Source organism: Taudactylus pleione, unplaced genomic scaffold (assembly GCF_031769625.1).
Source record: "Taudactylus pleione unplaced genomic scaffold, aTauple2 ptg000447l, whole genome shotgun sequence".
Lineage (NCBI taxonomy): Eukaryota > Metazoa > Chordata > Amphibia > Anura > Myobatrachidae > Taudactylus > Taudactylus pleione.
This window is the reverse complement of record NW_028284849.1, coordinates 3550403-3573345: the sequence shown is the minus strand read 5'-3', so window position 1 is coordinate 3573345 and position 22943 is coordinate 3550403. Positions and strand designations below refer to the sequence as shown.

At 47.0% G+C, this 22943-nt stretch overlaps 1 protein-coding gene across 3 annotated transcripts in view; it reads right to left on the bottom strand.

The window, feature by feature from the left end:
• The window catches only part of KIAA0513 (KIAA0513 ortholog), a 67757-nt gene extending 46157 nt beyond the window's left edge, over nucleotides 1-21600 (bottom strand). For 2 of the 3 annotated variants that reach the window (XM_088448019.1, XM_088448021.1), the window contains exon 1: nucleotides 21428-21600. The gene's annotated coding sequence lies outside the window, so the exon portion shown is untranslated. Of the gene's footprint in view, nucleotides 1-10786; nucleotides 10815-21427 lie in introns of those variants that run through there. The other variant, XM_088448020.1, reaches the window with a different exon arrangement.
• Between the last annotated feature and the right edge of the window lie 1343 nt (nucleotides 21601-22943).

Below are 22943 nucleotides of genomic sequence, written 5' to 3'. Positions count from 1 at the left end.
CCAACTCTTACCCCCACAAAAAAAAACACCCTTTCCATTGAGATTTAAATTTCTCCCTCCAAAGCACATTATACTGAAAAATAAATGATAGAAGGTGAAAAATAAATCTACTTTTCAGGGCTGGATTATCCCTGGCTGCCTTTATTATGCATTGTGCCAATAACCCTGGAGCATTACCAGAAGGTGATCTTCCGGTAGCCATCTTGTATATGGGCACCATTACCTTTGTAACAGGTCTTCACTTAGGGCCTGATTCAGAGCCGCTCGTAAGCGGCCGCTCGTTCGTCCCGAGCGATGTTTGCCCAACTGCGCATGCGTACGGATCGTAATACGCATGCGCGAACCAGTCATTGCGGCCGAAAATCGTTTGTTCGCTAAATAGCGAATGCCTGCTAATATGAGTGACAGGAGGAGGCGTATGTGGGTGGTAACAGGGGAAGGTGCTTGAAAACGGGGAGTGGAGATCAGAACGCAGGCGTGCTTAAAGGTCAAAACGGGCGTTTTATGGGTGTGCATAATTAATACAGCAGCGTCACTGACCACGTCACTGGGTTATTTTATAGTCAGAACTGCTCGCAAATTTGTGGTAGGAAAAACCAACCACAAGAATAGCGAGCAGTTCATACGCTGGTCGATGTACTCGATTAATCTAATAAATAGCGGACATGACGTAGGATGCGAGCGGCCAGGGGGAGTAGTTTTCCAAAAAACGACCGCAAGTCTTGTTCGCTCGTTCAGACATAGAGGCGTGAACAGACCGCAAAGAGCGAACGGTTCATTTGAATAGCCACCCCTTTTTTTGGAACGAACGACCGCAAATAGCGACCGGCTCTGAATCAGGCCCTTAGACCCCATTTTCTCTTGTCGGTCACATACAGAAACCAGTGTGAATAAAAGCACCATGGAGGGGGTGATAAGGGGCGTGATGATGGGGGTAAGTGTGAATTCTCTGTCACAATACGCTTTGCAAATGCCGGGTGATTTTCAATGATCTTTCCCACAAAACCGACGGCCTGCACAGACCAACCCCAGCTTCCTCTCCAAAACACATTTCCAAACATTACCCCAGGTTTATTTTTATTTTATTTAGAAGGCCGACTACACAAAGTTAAGGAATAGCAATCTTTCTACACAGACGTATCAATCAGAACTGCAATCCAAACTCAATGATCCCACTGGCGGCCATATAACGCTGGCGTCTGAGTCCCTCTAGCGTCAGTCTGCAGCCCGACCGTCTGGGAATCCCGGCACAAGCCTTTCTCACCTCGCCACGACTGACCAAATAAAACGCTCTCATTGCTTGAGGGAACGTTAATTCTCCATTACAGAATGCTTTAAGCAAACCTCATCTCCACTGGGCATCGACTTCATTTTCTTAGCACCCCCCACCGGGCCTACTGTAGAGCAGAATTTATTGTTGCAGGCATTACGCTTATTATTATTACAGAGGACATTAGGACACTGTAATTTGGCCAGACCATTCCCCGGTTTACTATATATTCTCATACTGGCGAGAAAAACGAGGTTAAGGCCCCTAGACAGCCGAAGATTCATTTTTTATCGGATTCCGCAGTTTCCCAACGGTCTTAGGAAGCGATTTCAGATTATTTTCAGTGAAACATGACAAAGGACAGCAGGTATGACACATGTGTACTGTATATGTGTGCGTGTTCACGTTATGTAGCAGGAAATATAAAACATACCTCAGTATAGGATATAAATTCTCCCGCTAACATGCTGTGTATACTGTGTCTGTCTGTACGTAAGTGATTTATTTACCATCACAGACAGCCGCTTCCCGCCTTGCGGGAGGACAGAACAATCGTTCCTAAGCGGTGAGGTAAGGCTGAAAATAGCATTAGTGTAATGTACGGCTGCAAAGCGCTATCGCCACCTTTCAGCTCCTGAAACTGACCAGCTGTGTTTAATTGGGGTATAACCAGCCGCCTAATTACCGTCCCTCTCTGCGCCCTCAGAGGCTCCTCCGAGTCGCTGCGTGAGAGCACAAACGACAACTCCAGAAAGGCGATTTCTATGTCGCTTCATCTCACAGGCGAGATCAAAACTATTCTGTTGGCAAAAATCCATTCTTCCAGTTTCAAAGCGCTCAGAGCAGCTACATTCTGTCCTGCTGTATTGTGCCGGGGTATAATCCGCGCTCGCCACCAGGGAACGCTGGAACCTTTAGTCCTGCAACAGGTAACAAGCCACGGCCTGCTCCAAGGGCAGGTGGGCAATTTGGGCCTCAGCGGTGGACGCGTAAATCATTAAGCCTGTGTCCTAGCAGGTTTTCACCATGTGGAAAGAGACAAAGGACCGTGCGCTGATCCTGACACTATGGCAACGTAACAATTAATGCAACAATACTACTTTCTGACATCTGCCTGAGGAGTACTTTTAGGTGCCGGGAAGAGTCCTACCGATTCCTACGGCTTCTCCTCCAGCCTTTGCCCGGTTACTCACTGGCATAAGAAATTATATTTCCAGTATCTAGTAAAAGCATGGTACAAGAAAGGAACCCCTCACCCATATGACAGCATACTCCCCCCACTGCACAGCTGCAAGGTGGGAGTCACTACAGTGTGACCAAGACGTGTGCGCTGTACGTACACGGTTTTACTAACACCAGTGGGCGGCCAACCTAAAGGACGCATGACGCAAAAAGAGGGCAAGGGCAGTGCTGCTATGCAGGTGTTTGTACACAGATACCAAGAACAGATACTGAGAATTCCCTCAAGTATGCAGAACAATGGAAATGGCACAGTGCAACTGCTGGTACACATAAGAACAGGTAATGAGAATGAAATCCAGCATAGAGGGCAAGGGTAATGGTCCTGGGCAGCAGTTAAAATACAGAGAATAAGAACAGATACTGAGAATTGCATCCAGTGTATAAGACAAAGGTAGTGGTACTGTGCCGCTGTTCATACACACATAAGTACAGATACTGAGAATTACATCCAGTATACAGGACAAGGGTAGCGCAGGTTATTTATACACAGGTCATGAGAACAGATACTGAGAATTGCATCCGGTATATAAGACAAAGGTGGTGGTACTGTGCCGCTGTTCGTACACACATAATAAGTACAGATACTGAGAATTACATCCAGTATACAGGACAAGGGTAGCACAGGTTATTTATACACAGGTCATGAGAACAGCTACTGAGAATTGCATCCGGTATATAAGACAAAGGTGGTGGTACTGTGCCGCTGTTCATACACACATAATAAGTACAGATACTGAGAATTGCATCCGGTATACAGGACAAGGATAGCGCAGGTATTTATACACAGGTCATGAGAACAGCTACTGAGAATTGCATCCAGTGTATAAGACAAAGGTGGTGGTACTGTGCCGCTGTTCATACACACATAATAAGTACAGATACTGAGAATTACATCCAGTATACAGGACAAGGGTAGCGCAGGTTATTTATACACAGGTCATGAGAACAGATACTGAGAATTGCATCCGGTATACAGGACAAGGGTAGCGCAGGGTATTTATACACAGGTCATGAGAACAGATACTGAGAATTACTTTCCGTGTACAGAACAGGATAGATGGTACTGTGCAGGTGTTTGTACATATATAATAAGAAGAGATACTGAGAATTGCATCCAGTTGCCATAAAACAGGGACTGGGACTGTCCCTGCAGATAAAGGGATCATGGCAGCTCTATCCCAGTATGAGGGATGCGGCCCCTGATCCTGCACAGACGTCGCTGGCGCTCCCAGCCGGCATCTGTCTCCTGTAAGATTAGGAGAATGAGTCACGGTGTAACATGTAGCTCAGGACGGAAGTAACCAGATAATAACATGAAATAGAGCAGCAGCTATCGGGGAGCTTTTGTGTGGCACGGAACAGATGCCCATATGCACAACATACGGGGGCGGGAGCGTACACAGTGCCCGTGCCTGCCAACACGCATGAAGAGTCACACTATGCGAGCGTGAACAGACGCACGTTCAGCGCAGATGTCCCGAATACTTCCCTGCCTTTATATCACAATGCAAACACTGACTATTACACTGTATTATATACTATATACCATTATACTCAGGACCTCGGGTGGCACTGCACAACCCCTGAATTAGGAATCTCATACATGTTAGGGATAGGTGTGGCACCATGTGTGTGGCTGGTAAGAGGTGGGGGGAGAGGTGCTTTGGGCCTGCGGTCACATGAATAGGATAGGCTACATAGCAGTCTGTGCACAGGGCACACAGTGACATTGGTGAGATAGTGACCATGTGTGCGGCTGGTAAGGGGTGGGGGGAGAGGTGTTTAGAGCCCACGGTCACATGAATAGGATAGGTTACATAACAGTCTGTGCACAGGACACACAGTGACATTGGTGAGATAGGTGTGGCACCATGTGTGCGGCCGGTAAGGGGTGGGGGAGAGGGGCTTTGTGTCCGCGGTCACATGAATAGGATAGGCTACATAGCAGTCTGTGCCCAGGGCACACCGTGACATAGGTGTGAGTGTTGGGTGAAGGCACTGCTGCCACCAGTCTGTATAGCGCTACTGGTCACGTGGGCCACTCATGTGACAGGGCCCCTATGCAAAGCTATACAACTAGAGCACCTCAAATAAAAACAAATGTTGGCAGAACAATTTGCTTGTAGTCGGCATGGTCACAGAATGTGTAGAAAGCCTTGTATGTACAAACCAGGGTTGGATCTGGTTGGATTGGCCATCTGACGTACTGTAGGAGGACTCTCTCACCACACAAACATCGCAGGTACATTTACACCTCGCAGGCAGCTGCCACTGATCATTACATGCAAATAACTGACCATTTCTGCAGTGAGCGCAGAGTCGCTGGACGTGCGTCATGTCAGCGTCACCTTATTCTGGACCACTGAGCGCACATCTCCCTTTTGCGCGCAAAATTATTTTGCAGATGGAACTTGCGAGTTTTCGCACTGCGAGCATAACTTTACACATCCACGGGCAAATCAGAACCCTACGCGTTTCAGGTACATCACTTGCGGATGAATGGGTGTTAACGGGGTGGCACATGGGCGGTGTGCACGCAAGCTACGTTTTCTGAGGGCACATTGATGGAATTGGGTTACAATGGGTGAGGAATAAGATAGAGGATTTTATGTTATAATGGAGGGGTGAGCGAGGGTATGGGGAGCGGTGTATGCGATATGGGGTAGTGCAGCCTCCTGGCGGCTTGTCTGCTCCCCCCATGGACACTCTAGCCCGCTGATGTGCCAATTCCCACACTCACTGTTACCAGCCTGGTACTGGTTTCCACTTAAGGTTTCCTGTTTCAGTGGGAACCTTTCTGTCTAGCGCTGTTTATTGATTTCTAGGTCAGTTCTAGTGGAGCACTGGAAATCCCTCTGACATTAATGGGTTATTGAAAATGGGATCCAGTCTACATTAAAAAGGTTGTTTATTATATGGTGTTTATCTAGACATTGTCAGTCAGTAGGCTGGTCAACACTTAATTGTTTTTTTGGGGGGGTTAGGTTTAGGGCTAGACACTTACCAGAGGGTTAGGTTTAGGCCTTAGGAGGGATGGTTAGGGTTAGGCACTAAGAGGGAGGGTTAGGCTCTTACCCCGATGGTTAGGGTTAGGCACTTGGAGGGAGGGTTAGGCTCTTACCCCGATGGTTAGGGTTAGGCACTTGGAGGGAGGGTTAGGCTCTTACCCCGATGGTTAGGGTTAGGCACTAGGAGGGACGGTTAGGCTCTTACTCCGATGGTTAGGGCTAGGCACTAGGAGGGACGGTTAGGCTCTTACCCTGATGGTTAGGGTTAGGCACTAGGAGGGACGGTAGGCACTTACCCCGATGGTTAGGGTTAGGCACTAGGAGGGACGGTTAGGCACTTACCCCGATGGTTGGGTTAGGCACTAGGAGGGACGGTTAGGCTCTTACCCCGATGGTTAGGGTTAGGCACTAGGAGGGACGGTAGGCACTTACCCCGATGGTTAGGGTTAGGCACTAGGAGGGACGGTTAGGCTCTTACCCCGATGGTTAGGGTTAGGCACTTACCCCGATGGTTAGGCACTAGGAGGGACGGTTAGGCTCTTACCCCGATGGTTAGGGTTAGGCACTAGGAGGGACGGTTAGGCACTTACCCCGATGGTTAGGGTTAGGCACTAGGAGGGATGGTTAGGCACTTACCCCGATGGTTGGGTTAGGCACTAGGAGGGACGGTAGGCACTTACCCCGATGGTTAGGGTTAGGCACTAGGAGGGACGGTTAGGCTCTTACCCCGATGGTTAGGGTTAGGCACTTACCCCGATGGTTAGGCACTAGGAGGGACGGTTAGGCTCTTACCCCGATGGTTAGGGTTAGGCACTAGGAGGGACGGTTAGGCACTTACCCCGATGGTTGGGTTAGGCACTAGGAGGGACGGTTAGGCACTTACCCCGATGGTTAGGGTTAGGCACTAGGAGGGACGGTTAGGGTTAGGGACCGGGAGTGAGAGTGTGGATTAGGGTGAAGATTAGGGTTAGGCAAAAAGAAGTGTGTCGACCTTTTGTCCCTGTTTTGACTGTCTACCGTGTGGGGTCTATCTAGACATTGGTATAAAAGATCTACATGTAAGAGATAGACAAACACATTGAAATGAATAAGAAAATCTCTATGCTGTATGAATTTGGAAGCAATTACAAGCCCATGCAAATGCATTTATGGCGTATATCTGCCATAGCTATACTACATGTGAGACACATATCAGACGCAGAAGCACACATGCAGATTACACTTCTGATTTTGTTTTGCCCCGCAAACGCGATACCAATGGCGACTGAAATAACACAATTTATTCTGTACATTTGTGGGTGGTGTCTCCTACTAATGTCATCTGTATATGGCAACCAGCCGTACTTACCCCAATCAGCAATAATGGCATCAGTCATTTGCAACAAGCCAATGCGCCCACATTTACATTTTTTAATCAATAAAAACTTAAAAAAAATAAAATAAAATAATAAAACTAGTTGTTTTTTTTTTATAAAACTTTCTTAGTGTTACTAAATTTGTTACCCAGCTAAAGTGCGAGCACATTCAGCCAATAATTCAGGCCACAAAATGGAATATAGATAATATAGAACACAAAGAGAACTGGATAGTTAAAAAAATAGTTTTGAGAAAACTTAATTGGCCCCATAGAGCGATTCTGGATTTTGAAGATTTCTTTCTCGCCTTGTGGGGCCATTATGACCATTAAACCCACTCAAATTGGTGAGATTGCTAATTGGCAATCTTTCAAATATGGTTGACAACAATTAATTAACTAGTTTTAAAATCCACGGAACTAGAACTTCAAGTGCAAATGGCGAGAAGATCCCATTCCTGACTCCACCTATGGAGTGTATGGTCACAGGCTGAGCCCACCTATGGAGTGTATGGTCACAGGCTGAGCCCACCTATGGAGTGTATGGTCACAGGCTGAGCCCACCTATGGAGTGTATGGTCACAGGCTGAGCCCACCTATGGAGTGTATGGTCACAGGCTGAGCCCACCTATGGAGTGTATGGTCACAGGCTGAGCCCACCTATGGAGTGTATGGTCACAGGCTGAGCCCACCTATGGAGTGTATGGTCACAGGCTGAGCCCACCTATGGAGTGTATGGTCACAGGCTGAGCCCACCTATGGAGTGTATGGTCACAGGCTGAGCCCACCTATGGAGTGTATGGTCACAGGCTGAGCCCACCTATGGAGTGTATGGTCACAGGCTGAGCCCACCTATAGAGTGTATGGTCACAGGCTGAGCCCACCTATAGAGTGTATGGTCACAGGCTGAGCCCACCTATAGAGTGTATGGTCACAGGCTGAGCCCACCTATAGAGCCCACCTATGGAGTGTATGGTCACAGGCTGAGCCCACCTAAGGAGTGTATGGTCACAGGCTGAGCCCACCTATGGAGTGTATGGTCACAGGCTGAGCCCACCTATGGAGTGTATGGTCACAGGCTGACCCCGCCCTATGGAGTGTATGGTCATAGGCTGACCCCTCTTATGGAGCCCCATGAGATCACTTATTTGCAGCCAGTTACCAATTCCGGACAAACCTCTACATCTGCACAACAGGAATAAGCTACTGTACGGGAAACTTCTGCAGAAAACATTCACCAAACATTTCCCTGTCCGCTCTGTTTTTCCGGTTGAGCAGCTCACAGCCTTTTCCTGAAAATGTATACTGTAATTATCACTTTCACCCTCTAACACAGTGGTTTTCAACTCGAGGCAGACTACACAAGATTTTTAAATTGCCAAGGCACACTATGCGTCGTACACCACCTATGAAAAAACAAACAATGGCTCTAAGAAAAAAATATACACACTACATTGGCCTCCACTTGAATAAAACGCACTACATTGGCCTCCACGGGAATAAAACACCCTACACTGGCCTCCGCGGGAATAAAACACCCTACACTGGCCTCCACGGGAATAAAACACCCTACACTGGCCTCCACGAGAATAAAACACACTACACTGGCCTCCACGGGAATAAAACACACTACACTGGCCTCCACGGGAATAAAACACACTACACTGGCCTCCACGGGAATAAAACACACTACACTGGCCTCCATAAAACACACTACATTGGCCTCCATAAAACACACTACATTGGCCTCCACAGGAATAAAACACACTACATTGGCCTCCACAGGAATAAAACACACTACATTGGCCTCCACAGGAATAAAACACACTACATTGGCCTCCACAGGAATAAAACACACTACATTGGCCTCCTCAGGAATAAAACACACTACATTGGCCTCCACAGGAATAAAACACACTACATTGGCCTCCTCAGGAATAAAACACACTACATTGGCCTCCTCAGGAATAAAACACACTACATTGGCCTCCTCAGGAATAAAACACACTACCATTGGCCTCCACAGGAATAAAACACACTACATTGGCCTCCTCAGGAATAAAACACACTACATTGGCCTCCTCAGGAATAAAACACACTACATTGGCCTCCACAGGAATAAAACACACTACATTGGCCTCCTCAGGAATAAAACACACTACATTGGCCTCCTCAGGAATAAAACACACTACATTGGCCTCCTCAGGAATAAAACACACTACATTGGCCTCCTCAGGAATAAAACACACTACATTGGCCTCCTCAGGAATAAAACACACTACATTGGCCTCCTCAGGAATAAAACACACTACATTGGCCTCCTCAGGAATAAAACACACTACATTGGCCTCCTCAGGAATAAAACACACTACATTGGCCTCCACAGGAATAAAACACACTACATTGGCCTCCACAGGAATAAAACACACTACATTGGCCTCCTCAGGAATAAAACACACTACATTGGCCTCCACAGGAATAAAACACACTACATTGGCCTCCACAGGAATAAAACACACTACATTGGCCTCCACAGGAATAAAACACACTACATTGGCCTCCACAGGAATAAAACACACTACATTGGCCTCCACAGGAATAAAACACACTACATTGGCCTCCTCAGGAATAAAACACACTACATTGGCCTCCACAGGAATAAAACACACTACATTGGCCTCCACAGGAATAAAACACACTACATTGGCCTCCACAGGAATAAAACACACTACATTGGCCTCCTCAGGAATAAAACACACTACATTGGCCTCCTCAGGAATAAAACACACTACATTGGCCTCCACAGGAATAAAACACACTACATTGGCCTCCTCAGGAATAAAACACACTACATTGGCCTCCTCAGGAATAAAACACACTACACTGTTTTTACTACAAGTGTTGGTTTTCACAAAGTTTGCTGCTTCAGTGTTTTTAGACCTTTTTGTCAGATGTTACTATGGTATACTCAGGGGCGTTTCTAGAGAGGAGGGGGCCCCTGTGTTCAGTCTACACGACACGAGCCCCCTCTGCTCCGTCTGGCAGCGCACTGAGCGGTGCGTGGCCAGCGCCGCACTTACAGACTCTGGGCAGTAGAGTGAAAGTTCCTTTCATTCATTGCCAGTCACTGTATCCTCAGGACCGGGTTTCTCAGCCAGAGCCGTAATCTCATTTGCCGATGCCCAGGTAACGCACGCACCTGGCGGTTCCATCTCAACAGGTCAGTGCCCACTGTGGGGCTCATTCTGAGTCGCACGCAGACGGCTGCCTCTTTTGCCGCAGCGCATGTCTCGGTGCGTCTTTAGGCCAACCACCGAAACTTGCACCAGCCCTATGGCAGGGGCAGTCTCTTCGTCTGAGTGTGGCGTACTGCGTGAGCAGTGGTGCATCTGTCGACGCAGACGCTACCAGCAATACACCCATGTCTGCCTTGCCACCCTGTTACCATCTAGTAACGCCCACTAAATACCACACTCTCCGTGTCCAAATGCACTGCAGAGCCCACGCGATAAGTCTGTGAATGGCATAGTTCACAGACTTATAGGTGTGATACAGACCCGCCGACACGCTCGCAATATATTGTACGTTTGATTGTTATAACGTCCAGTGTGGTGTACCCAGCGTTAACCCAAGAGCCAAGAAATCGGTGGCATTGAGGCCGGCAGTACGGTCATAATACAAGAATACACACACGCATCCAGAATGGTCATCTTAGTCATTTATCATACTGGTATCCATAGGTCTACAGAATTAATATGGAACCATTTCTAAGCTGCCCCCATAAACAGGTCTGCCCCAGGCACCTGCCCGGTTCCCAGACTCTACCAACTGAGCAAAACGTAAAACGTGCCACCATCTGACAACCTCATCTTAATCCCGGCGTTATCCGTGTCCCTAATGCGCCATTGTTACCTGTTGAAGACGGAGCTGTCTGGTGCTAGGATGCTGGAAACCTGCAAACAATATAGCACAGGATGAATAGATGAGTCACCTCGCACAGAGCCAAGGCTGCGGGGCGAGGAGGGGGTGCGACGAGAGCCATCTGATGGGAAGATTAGGCTGGTAATCAGTGTGACAAGACAGAGGGAGGATAATAATAATCATAAAAGAACAGCACTATTTGCTGGGAGATTGCAGCTAAAATGGCATAAAAGAAATCTAAATATAAAGTGTTCTTTAATGTAATTGTATAGAGGAGTCGGCCACCTCACCTCGGGGTGCATTAATGAATAAAGACTTGAGATGTGGTGACGGAATATGAATCAGCCGTCCATGTTTACATGGTAAGGATGAAATGTCAGCAACATCCCATGCAATCCACTCAAGCCATAGATGTCCGTAAATTAAGTTACGTGTAATAATGTGAAATGACACAGGGAAAAGGTAATGAACGCGCTTACTGTCATTTATTTAATACTTCGTACAAAAGCCTTTGTTGGTAATGACAGCTACAAGACGCCTCCTGTATGGAGAAACTAGACGCACGCATTGCTCAGGTGTGAGTTTGGCCCATTCTTCCACGCAAACAGTCTTCAAATCTTGAAGTTTCCGTGGCCTCTTCTATGAACTCGGGAGCTCATTCAGACCCGCTCGCTCCCAGCGTATGCAAATTCGGCTAAGTGACGGCATGGCAGGCAATCGCAAGGCATAAGCACGCCCACTATGTCTTGGCGTGCGATCGCTTTGTGCATGTAGACGCCCACCAGCCTGTCTTAAGACGCCCACTAGCGCACGTCATCGCCAGGAAGTGTATGCAAACATCGGCACATCGGGTACCATCATCAGTGAACGCAGCGCTTAAGGTTGCCTGTAACCTGCCGCAAGAACTGCCATCACTTCAGAGTGAAATCCCACCAGGTGACGTGTATTATGACCCTGCCTTTTAATTATGCACGCCTCTGAAACGGCGTAGAGACACTCAGGCACGCCTGCGTTCGCACCTCCACTCTCCCGTTTCCAGTGGTCAACCCCTATCACTACCCACAAACGGCCCCTCCTGTCACTTACTCTGCTGGGCAGTCTATGCAGATCTCTCGCATTGGTTTGCGCGCGCGCAATGTTATGCATACGCAGATAGCGACTATCGGACAGCTGCGAGCGTTCGCGTCATAGCTAACGGGTCTGAACCAGACCTTCTGATCTTTAGTTCTTTCCAAAGATTTTCAATTGGATACAAGTCAGGTGATTGGCTGGGCCATTCTAGCAGCTTTATTTTCTTTCTCTGAAACCAATTGAGAGTGTCCTTGTCTGTGTGTCTGGGATCATTGTCTGTAATGTGCGCCCTCGTTTTATCTTCAGTATCCTGGGAGATGGCAGCAGATTTTTATCAAGAATGTCTCTGTACATTTTTCTATTCATCCTTCCTTCAATCATATGAAGTATGCCAGTACCGTATGCTGAAAAACAGCCCCACATCAATGTCCCCACCTCCAAACTTCACTGTTGGTATGGTTTTTTGAGGTGATGTGCAGTGCCATTTCTCCTTCAAATATGGTGTGTATTATGGCATCCAAAGAGTTACATTTTGGTCTCATCTGACCAGACTATGGTCCTCATTCAGACCCGGTCGCAAGCGCTGAGCGCTCGCAACCGGGTCGATGTTTAGGTCCTGCGCACGCGCAGCGGCCGCACTGCGCGTGCGCAAGCCCCGGAGCGAGAGAGAAACTCTCTTGCTCCAGAGCTCACTAGAAAAGGGCCGGCTGTCGATGTTGATCGACAACGCGGCCAGTTTTGTAGGTGTGGCGGGGGGGGGGTGGTTTCACAAACTGAGGCGTTCCTTAAGGAACGCGTGCCGTTTTGTGGGCGGCCGCACTGACATCAGCAGTGATGTCAGTGGGGAGCTTCCTGCACGATCACAGCAGGAAGCTCCCTCGGGCTTGCGGTTGCCGAGACCCAACCTTAGGGTCTCGTCGCAAGCCCCGATGGTCGCGATGGTCTTAACTATCGCGACCTTCAACCTGGTCGGTCACTAAAGCTGCGGGTGGTATCCCACAGCTTAGCTAGCGACCAGGAGGCCGCACTTAAAAATACAAGCGGCCGCCCTCATTCAGAACGAGCGCTCGCTTCTTGCGAGCGCCTCTGAATGAGGGCCTATATTCTCCCAGTATTTCACAGGCTTGTCCAAATGTTGTGCAGCAAACTTCAAACGATCTTCAACATGCTTTTTCTTCAGCAATGGAATCTTGCGTGGTGAGCGTGCATACAGACCATGCCGGTTGAGTGCATTACTTATTGTTATCTTTTAAACAATTGTACCTGCTAATTCCAGGTCTTTCTGAAGCTCTCCACAAGTGGTCCTTGGCTCTTGGACAACTTTTCTGATAATTCTTTTCACTCCTCTGTCAGAAATCTTGTGAGAAGCACCTGGTCGTGGCCGGTTTATGGTGAAATGATGTTCTTTCCACTTCCGGATTATGGCCCCAACAGTGCTCACTGGAACATTCAGAAGTTTAGAAATCTTTCTGTAACCAATGCCATCAGTAGGTTTTACAACTATAAGGTTGTGAAGGTCTTTAGAGAGCTCTTTGCTTTTACCCATCATGAGATGGGATGTTTCTTATGGGACACCTTGGTAATGAGACTGCTTTTTATAGGTCATCATTTGGGACTGAACCAGCTTATATTAATTTGCACTGACAAGGGGCAGGATTGCTTTCTAATTACTGATAGATTTAAGCTGGTGTCTTGGCTTTCCATGCCTTTTTATACCTCCCTTTCTTCATGTGTTCAATACTTTTCCCTATTACACATAACTTAATTTATGGACATCTATGGTTTGATTACCTTGCATGGGTGGATTGCATGGGTTGTTGCTGACATTTGGTGAAACTTTTATTATAATAGCCCCATTAAACATATATTTAATGAGAAAAATGTTGATGTGCTCAAAACTTAATTTTACCCGAATATATATATATATATATATATATATATATATAGCGGGGAAGGGTGGTGGGGAGGGGTGGGGGTGTTAGCTGTTAGCTTGGATCTATATTCTGATAAAAGTATACAGAAAAATAACAAGAACAACAAATGATCCACATAGGAGGCTGTGATTATATTCCATGGCTGAAATTAGCACTGTGAGATCTATCTCAGCATAACCTATCACTACAATGTCGGACTGGGGCAAGAAGGGCCCACTGGGGGGGATGCAGTGGTATGGGCTCATGCTTAAGGGGTGTGGTCAGCCACCAGAAGGGGTGTGGTCAGCCACCAGAAGGGGTGTGGCTAGCCACCACAGATGCTTGGCAAACCATTAGGTGAATCTTGGTGTAGTTTCTATAGAAGTGCACCAAGCATCCATGTTTATCAGTGGCCTGCTCAATCAGGTAACCGTCCCTATAATAAAGTAACAATGTATAATTCAAGAGCACAGTCTGGAACCTGGCCCCCTAGAGGAGGGGGTGGGAGCTCAGGTAATGGGGTCCACCGGGGATTTCCCCTGTACCCCTGTGGGCCAGTCCAACCCTGCACCACTAATACCCCTTTCACACAGAAAACAAAATTACCGGGTAAAGCATTTTTAACTGGTAATTTGCTGGTCAACACGGGTCATTTTTCTGTGTGATAGCGTCAACCCGGGTCATAATTCCCGGTCTCCGGCCCTGCTTTTTACCAGGGTCAGAGACCCAGCAATTTTGACCCGGGTTGACCCTTTTTCTGTTTTCTGTGTGAAAGGGAGGTCAGGCTAGAACCGGCAGAAAGTCCAGACACTCAAATGCCGGATAAAAGCTGGAATTTTAAAGAAATCCTGTGTGAAAGGGGTCTCCTCATTCCCTGCGGTCAAACCTTTGCTATCCCCGCCAGTGATCGCACTAAGTGAAAACAAATGTGGGTCCCTGGGACCCCTCACTTTAAAAAACTGGGCTCCTACTCCACAGTTTCTGGGTCAGTGCAGGGAAGACTGGTGTAGGGGGGAGTCACAGGGCAGGGAAGGCTGGACTTGGTGGAGGGAACAGGCCAGGGACCAGGCTACCTGGTTTCTTCGTCTGGTCCGGAGAGAGCGGGGGCAGAGATATGCACTGGCAGTCAGCTAAAAGCAGTGCCGGCGGTACTTCAAATATGGCACCAGCCGCAAGCCAATCACAGCTCGCGGACAGGCAGCCAATCAGGAGCGGCCACTCCTGATTGGCTGCCAGTCCGTGAGCTGTGATGGGCTCATGACCGGTGTCATATTTTAAGTGCCGTTGGCTGCGTTGTTTCTCCGCTGCCACCCGGGCCCCTGCTCTCTCCGGGCCCGGGACTACAGGCTCGGCTGCCCCTCCCTGATGTCGGCCCAGGCGATGGGGGAGTAATTGGGTAGAAGAGAATAGAGGGGGAGTAATAAGGCAGAACAGAATATAGGTGTGGTAATCTGGTAGAAATGAAGAGAGGGGAGGTAAATTGGGTAAATATATCAGAGGGTGGTAATCAAGTAGATTAGAATAGTGGGAGTAAATGGGTGAAATAATATTGGGGGAGGGATGGTAATCAGGTACAACAGAACAGAGCGGGGTAATTGGGTAGAATACAATGGGGGTGGGGTAATTAGGTAGATTAGAATATATCGGGGGGGGTTTGGGTAGAATAACCTAGGGGGGGGAATTTTGTAATTGGACTGAGATCCGCTCTGTCTGGCCCGCCCCCACACCCTCTGAGGCGCTCTCCAGCCACTAAGCCCCACCCATTTCACTCCACTGCAGGAGGGGCTATACCCTCTGAGGTGCTCTCCAGCCACTAAGCCCCACCCATTTCACTCCACTGCAGGAGGGGCTATACCCTCTGAGGCGCTGTCCAGCCACTAAGCCCCCACCCATTTCACTCCACTGCAGGAGGGGCTGTACCCTCTGAGGTGCTCTCCAGCCACTAAGCCCCACCCATTTCACTCCACTGCAGGAGGGGCTGTACCCTCTGAGGCGCTGTCCAGCCACTAAGCCCCACCCATTTCACTTCACTGCAGGAGGGGCTGTACCCTCTGAGGCACTCTCCAGCCACTAAGCCCCACCCATTTCACTCCTCTGCAGGAGGGGCTGTACCCTCTGAGGCGCTGTCCAGCCCTATTTATCATTATTGATAGCGCTGTTGTAATGCAGCGCTATTTAGTTTTCATATGTATATTAGAAATTACAGAGTTGTTACTTTACAACCAGCGGTATTTGTAACTTAACGCTCATCGTCTTATTTTCAATTCTCCAGGGTCCAGCATGTGTAAAACAGCGCTCACAAGCGCTGCGGTCCCGATCCGGCAGCCCTGGCATACGGGTCTATACCCATTGCGGCTCAGTCCCGCGGCACCGGCAGCCCATGGCCGCCATGTGCCATTATCTCCGCTCGGACCCAGTGTGCGGCCGGTGCCGCACATAGCACTCCGCAGCCTGCGCCCCCTGTATAATTACAGGGTGGTTGTAGGGGTCCCTGCCTCGGGGAGGTCACCTGTGCCGCTGTATCCTGGCAACAGCCTCAAGGCAGAAAGAAACCCGTTGTTTGAGGCTGTAATATCGTAATCCTCGGTGTCCAGCAAGATACACGGCGCATGCGCCAAACTCGGGGAAAAAAAAAAAAGACCGCTTCATTCGTCAGCGCAGCTAAAAAATCGAAACAAGCGCTGATGGGTTGATTTTCACTACCGCTCGCCGGCGAGCACATCATTGATAAATTCAAGTAAAGAATAAATCAGAAGCCGCGGCGAGCGGTAATGGTAAATATCATAGCAGAACAAACTCGTAAGTAACTTAGGGAATATCAATGAGGCCTGTATCACTACACTGTGTCAGCTACTACTTGGCGACATCCCCCCACTCTAATCCCTGAGGGGACCAATTACTGCCTGTCTGACCTAAACGCAACACTATCAGCTAATCGGGGATATGCGGCTGCCTATAGCTTAGTGAGACGGACGGAGAAAATCCACATAATTATGACACCAACCTGACTATCAGGACAATTATTTCAGCAACAAACATCGGAGATGAAATCGACAAATAAAAAAAAAAAGTTACAATCATTAACGCCTGCGGTTCAGTAACTTATCTATAGATTATCAGCCTTGCTAGCTGTTTAACCATGCACAGCGCCCTCAATGTAGTGACTTATATACATCAAAATACATTATACTCCATTCCAGGCTATTAATACGAATAGTTAAGGTCATTGATTGCTTGAATTTCCCACCTTTTGGGTGGCGTTTTGCTCCCTACAGACTAGTACATTGGTAGGGATTATGACCCTGGGACCCCCAATCAGTACAGAGACATCATAAAAGCACCTGGTGTGGGATGGCTACCCGTCTGCAGTGCTGCAACCGAGGCCCTCGGGACATGTAGGTAACAGGGGCAGCTCCGGGTGGGTGCAATAGCCAGGGGGGGGGGGTAAGTGAGGAGGATTGAGCCAAGGTGGGATTACCCCATGAGATGTTTTTATATGTATATAATAATTGCCATTATTCTCGATAATTTGGGGATCAATCATAGAACTTCTTGGATAAAGAGTTGGGTTTAATTGACTCTCAAACTCCCTCATGGCATGCCCCCCAACAGGCCATGTTTTGCGGATTTCCTCAATCATGCACAGGGGAATACAGGTTACTCGGCTGGCATGGTCACACATGCCCTACTACATGGGTCATTGGGCGCACCTGAAGAAGGGTCTATACTGTCGAAGCCGGATGATTGGCTGAGACCAGATCTCAAGTTAATATCGGGCGACGCCATTTTATGTTGCCCCTGACGACGCCATCTTGCGTCGTCAGCATGAAACCATTGTGTGAAATGCTAATATGCTATTATTAGCATTGTGCGACTGCATTGCTACCGCATATTGTTAAAGGTCCTACCATACCCCATACGCACATTAAAGCATACATATAATATACAAGACGCACAGCGCACAGTTGCGCTGTTTATTAAAACACACTGCACATAAAACGCACCACGCATATTAGCGACTATACGCAATATCCTTACACATACCAAAAGGTTCCCTAAGCATTAAGGTTAATATTAGAGGTTTGATACGTTATCAAGTCTATTGTGAAATACATAGATTTGGTATCTAAAGTTTAGTACATGATAAGCAGACCATGTTTGGTGCTATTCTAAACCACTGTTTATTTGCAGACTTCCGGTTCCATCGGCAAGGAAATCGCAACATGCGTTTGCAAGTTATGGATTGCCTATCTCTGCAAGGGTACATATGCAAGCACTCTAGATCTGGTAGTTAGTCATCTTTCTTTCTGTTGGCGGAGGTTTCATAGTTGATGCCGGGAAATCTGGATCCAGAGCGCATGCGTATGTATCGACTGTACCTTGCATTTTGTATAACCTTTGCGCTAATTGTGTTATAGATCAAGGCGTGTAACTATCTGCTTTTATGTGAATAATATCTTTTTATGCTTTGGAACCACAATCAAAGTCTGGAAAGCAATTATTTCTTGTGCGTACGCAACGCTAAATAGTGACATTCGGGTATAAAGATTAATAGGAATTCATAATACGGGCCGCCGCCATTTTCCCAGTGAGTTTTTGCTGGAGCGTTAAATAGTTAACTATCCGTCCTTTCCCCAAGTGCAGGCTTCAGACCTGCTCCAGCGAGTCTTCCGGACAAGTAGGCAGAGACCTGTCTAAGCCGTAGATTTATCTTCATGTAAAATGTACAGTCATGAGTTGAACAACAGCCAATGTAATTCAGCCAGAGGGATAATGTGGCCTTGCAGGCTATTGTTATCTGGAGTAACTCCGTGTACTGTACACCAAATACTTACAATACATCCTGCTTTTCAGCCCATATCCCGGTTATACACGCTACTGTAGCAATTGCCAATGCAAAGCTAGCCCCTGATCTGTGACATCATACCTGTAACGCTTACTATTTCTTTAGGTTTAAATGCACAAACCCTGCAGCCACCTAATATGCGCGTTTTACCATCTGTGATGTGACCTCGCCATAGGTAAAACGCATGTGCTGCAACAGACAAGCATTTTATTTCCATTGTGTTCACGCTGCCCATTCATGTAAAATGAGCCTTAATACAGGTACAGTCATGGTACCCGCCCTGCATATATAACGGTGCCAATGTATTGCTTTGCAGAGACTGTGGCTGCGGGTCTTCACGTGTCACGAGTGCATCTAATTACACCAATATCACTGTCCGTAATCAAAGATAGATTTAAAGTGTTTTTGGTTTTTACATTCAAAAATTTGAACTAAATTTTATTTTTATTTAATTTTTTTCAAAACGGCTGAAATCAGTCCACCCCTCTCTACATACAAAATGGATAAGTCAGCAGATAGCGCACGGAACTCCCTTGAATCAGACAGATAAACAGATATCAGGAAAACCTTTTATCCTCTGCACTAAACCGGTCGCCCGCTGTTCTATATGCGAATTTATTACAGTGGTGGATTTGCCATAATTAAATAACTGCACACGCATAAAATAAAAAAACAGTCATGTGTTATGGGTATAATTCAGATATGTTGTCCAGAATTGTCAGAATGTGTCTCTTCATATGTACACAGGTGTTCTCTTCTCATTTGGAGCTGAAGGGGTCATTTAGAAGCCTGTTGTTCTAACTGGATTTTCTAGTATACAATCCTGGGTCACATTCCAGCGTTGCTTAATTCAAACTTCACTCCCCTCTAAAGCAGTCAGGGGAAGCTCTCCCCCTGCTCCGAGAATGGCTACAAAATACTCAGACAATTCGGATTAAAAGACATTAAAATGGGGGATTAACGTTTTGCATTCTCAAAAGGACATTAGTACATAAACCCCCGCCGCCCCGGCTGCTCGGCGATTGGTTGTAATCCCAGCAATCTCCCCCTGACAGAGGGAACATAACATTATCTGGTCTGTAAGGAAATGTAATGCAGCACAAATAGGTCAAGTTAGCTCACGCCACAGCGGGCACATGGATGTAACCCTTTCAGCAAGGGGTTAACGAGAAATGTATAGTAAACACGCAAAAGGGCTCATTAAGCTGCGGAAATGACACCACTGAAAATAACAACAAAACAAAAAAGAATAATAAAAAATTAAAAAAAAAAAGACAAATTCCAAACTCACCCAAAAGACTCCCCGCATAGAACTCTGGCAGGTTATATAAATGCTAAATAATCCATGCGAGACCGAAGGCAGCTTAATAAGGTGCCACTGTCCAGGCCATCATTAAAGATCAGCCATTAAGTAAGAACTGCAGCCCAGCAATGGTACATCTCAGTAACCTGCAATGATACAGAGCATAACCCTCACTGCGTCCTGCAGGTCTGTGAATAATAATAATAATTAGGGGGCGCACAGATGACTGTGGGTACGCTCTATATGTGCTGACACCAGCCTGAAATTCAGCAAACACACAGATAAAAGTCAGACTTTAAATCAAAAATTGTGGCTACACTGCCTGAGGGTCACACAATCTCCAACCTATACAACGCACAATACAAGTAACCCAGTCCCGGGGCACTGTTAGAGCACATATGTAATAAGCATGACACCCATGCGGTTATTAGAGCTTATAACCTGGATACATATTACTAATTATTATACACATTACTTATAATACGATCAGCTGCTGGAACACACACACACCCACCTGAATACTAAAAGGTCACTTTGACACAGTGTCATATCCAATAAGCTCCAAGTTGCTACATAACACCTATCATACATGTGTCATAGAGTGCAAGTTGTAGTGGGACATATGGCATCTTCCGCTAATAACCCGAAAGTGCTGGGAGCCACAGCTGCCCCCCTGGCAGTGACAGAGTCCCCTGGATATTCTCTACACTTTCCCTATTGCTGAATAGAGCTGTTTACCTCTAGGAAAATCAGCAAAAAGTTAAACTATGGGGCATTAGCAGGCACTGGCGAGGGGCATTACCATGCACTGGCGAGGGGCATTAGCAGGCACTGGCGAGGGTCAGCAGCACAGAATGTACCAGCCAGGAAGCCAGCCTACAGGTGAATGAGTGCAGGATCCACTGATGTACACGCTATGTATGTACAGTGCATGCAGGAACTTAGTGTATAGCAATGTGACACTTCCTGATAATGCAGAAGCTATATGTGTGGTAAGACGACAATTGCTGCAGCCTGCAACCCCACAGTATGTAGGTGTGTGAAAAAAAAATATATATATATATATATATATATATATATATATATATATATATCTCTATCAGCATTTTACACACATAGCAAAAGATGAACAAAGTGAGAGAACTAACATTTTCACATAATTACAAGTGTAGGCATAGTTACAGTATAATATATACTTACATACATATACACATATAGTTATACACACACACACACACATATATATACACACACATATATATATATATATACACACACACACACACAAACATATGTTTCTGCAAGTAGGCACACAGGCATAAATGCTCCACCCTATGGAAACATATACCAGGAGTAAGGTGCCAGCCCCTGGTGCCCAGTCATGCCTGCTTGGCATCTACCTATGCACAGACAGCAGAAACACCTGTTAGGTCCCCCTAATGCAAGACAGAGACTCCCAAGGAAAATAGAGCCACCCCATAGAGAGAGGGTCACCTTACCTGTTCCTGGCTGTCTCTGGCACACCCCTCTGCCCATGCCAGGAGCCCCTGCACACAGTCACCCAACTCCAGCAGCCCAGGCTCTCTGCCACCACTGACAGTCTGTGCTCTGCCTCCCTGGCCACTCTCACACGCTTACACAGCAGCGGCGCATGCGCGAACTGAGACGGAGACTGAAGCCGACGGGCGCCATCTTTCTTCACCCACGTCTGCGTTTGTTATCTGACGCAAAGGCTGCCGGGAAATGTAGTCTTTAGGCATTGCACTCCTGCCATTGCTGCTGCTGAGGGAGTTTTCTTGTCTCCTGCGTTTTTAATGCGCCTGTGCTGTTGTTCATTTGGTGGAAAGATGTAAAGAAAACGCAATAAACGTGATAATGATTAATTAGCAACCAGAATTATTCTGGCTTCCTCAGAAGCATTGCAAAGGTATTTATCTGTATACTCAGAATATACAGATAAATACCTGTGCAATGCTTCTGGGGGAATATATACTCTAAATATAGGGTTTTTATATTATTTTGTGTTTTTCAATACAGGTCACAGTGTTATCCTTCTAAAACTCCCTTATTTCTCTGCACAATTCTTATTGGTCAGCAGTGTAAAGGAAAATGGCGGCACATGGCCCAATATGGCGGCACATGGCTCAATATGTCACCCTCCAATTATATTTGTAAACGCAGAGTGCAAACATCTTTCACTGCTCCCAGTCATTAATAGAGTTTACAATAATAATAATAATACAAATAATTGTGTGTCAATGAAATGCGTTGGATGCTTATTATCTTTACACATGGCTCTAAGGTGTTTCTGCAACATAAAGGTGCAATCTTGGTGTAAAACTGAGGCATATGCACAACCTGCAGCCATGTTTGGCGTCGCTCGTATTATGCCCTTGGTAGGTGCCTCCCACCGCTGGTATGGGACTCTCACAGTTAAATATTTGTTTCCACCGTTCAAGCACAAAATCCCTCTCCTGCGAGGATGCCTCCATACTAGGCACAAGGCGGCTACTGACATCTGAAAATGGCATTGGCTAACGGGCCAAGCTCCGATTACCACAGCTCGGCAAACAGGAGCCAGACAGCATTCTCCATTCAGCATAACAGAGACTGCAGCACTAATTAGCTGTGACATCGCCGGTGTTAGGCTATTGTTATAGCACCGATAACTGCAGTCTCCATATGACTGTAATAGAAAGTGGCTTGATAAATAGGCCCTACAGCCTGAACATTACAGCGACTAATGCAACACCTTGCGAGTGGCCCGGAGAACTGCAGAAGAAAGATAACGCAGACTGGCTATATGATGGGTCACAGTGAGCACTCGCCAATCACCATAGTTAAAGACGTGGCCGTAATAACCATAGGTGCAAGTGGTACAGCTGCTATGGGGCTCAGAGCTGAGGGGGGCTCATCTTCCTTGTCAAAGTTTCATGTGTTATATAAATATTTTTACCAATGGGTGGTACATAAAGGCCCTTACAAACTTTTCTATGGGGCCTTTAAATACCTAGT